The sequence below is a fragment of the Perkinsus marinus genome, assembly GCF_000006405.1.
Source record: "Perkinsus marinus ATCC 50983 genomic scaffold scf_1104296960538, whole genome shotgun sequence".
NCBI lineage: Eukaryota > Perkinsozoa > Perkinsida > Perkinsidae > Perkinsus > Perkinsus marinus.
Genome location: NW_003206096.1, coordinates 1 through 1,155, shown reverse-complemented (window position 1 = coordinate 1,155; position 1,155 = coordinate 1). Strand labels below are relative to the sequence as shown.

Genomic DNA, 1,155 nt, shown 5'->3' with positions numbered 1-1,155 from the left:
TGAGCGAGTCAGTAGGCTCTGACGCGAAATCAACCGATGTAGAGGACTCCCACACCAGTAGACACGACTGGTTCAACCCCGCGCCCCCTGTCCAAAGATGTTTGAAAATTCACGTTTCTTCGCGACACAGTTGTTCCATCCAACACTGGTCATGGGGGCGGGGAGCCGGCTTTCGAAGTCGAATTTCCTCCTCCGATTGCATCATGCATCAATGACGATTGTTGTTTGGTCGTTTAGCTCAGTCGGTTAGAGCATCGTGCTAATAACGCGAGGGTCGCAGGTTCGAGCCCTGCATCGACCATTTACATCATTTCATGCTGGAACCTTTTGGCATACAAATCATCTCAAACGGCAACAATTTATGAGAAGTTCGTCCTAGCGGTGTTCAAGACGCAAGTAACGGATGTTCATTCTTTTTCTTCCAGTGACACCGCAGTGATGTTTATCATGAATGGGAGATGACAAGGAGTATGGGAGGCGAAATGGTCAAGTGAACGATGGGGACTGGTGACACAGAGTTCAGTAGATAGTGAAAGATGAATGAATTGTATTCTTCGTTACACAATTCATGTGTCACCAGTCAACCCTTCATGCGCTTGCGAGTAGGTTGGTGAGGAGATTTGCGACTGTCTGTAGACTTGGGCTCTGGGGTGCGAAGACGGCAACAAATACAACGGTACGGTTGTGTGGTCTAGTGGTATGATTCTCGCTTAGGGTGCGAGAGGTCCCGAGTTCAATTCTCGGCACAGCCCTTACATTAGAGTAATTTATCTGTGACTTCCTGTAGATATGCTAGCCTAGAAAAAAACTTGTAATTATATATTAGTTTGGCTGTGTGGTCTAGTGGTATGATTCTCGCTTTGGGTGCGAGAGGTCCCGAGTTCGATTCTCGGCCCAGCCCTTGGCTATCCCGTGAACAAATAGGTTTTGAGCGAGTCAGTAGGCTCTGACGCGAAATCAACCGATGTAGAGGACTCCCACACCAGTAGACACGACTGGTTCAACCCCGCGCCCCCTGTCCAAAGATGTTTGAAAATTCACGTTTCTTCGCGACACAGTTGTTCCATCCAACACTGGTCATGGGGGCGGGGAGCCGGCTTTCGAAGTCGAATTTCCTCCTCCGGATTGCATCATGCATCAATGACGATTGTTGTT

At 48.7% G+C, this 1,155-nt stretch overlaps 3 non-coding genes across 3 annotated transcripts; all 3 read left to right on the top strand.

Annotated features, from left to right (window-relative positions):
* Positions 1-227: 227 nt before the first annotated feature.
* Positions 228-301, top strand: Pmar_PMAR026625. Its single transcript has one exon. It is a non-coding gene; the product is annotated as a tRNA-Ile (tRNA).
* A 379-nt stretch (positions 302-680) lies between these two features.
* Pmar_PMAR026624 lies at positions 681-752 on the top strand. Its single transcript has one exon. It is a non-coding gene; the product is annotated as a tRNA-Pro (tRNA).
* Positions 753-829: 77 nt separating this feature from the next.
* Positions 830-901, top strand: Pmar_PMAR026623. Its single transcript has one exon. It is a non-coding gene; the product is annotated as a tRNA-Pro (tRNA).
* Positions 902-1,155: the final 254 nt, after the last annotated feature.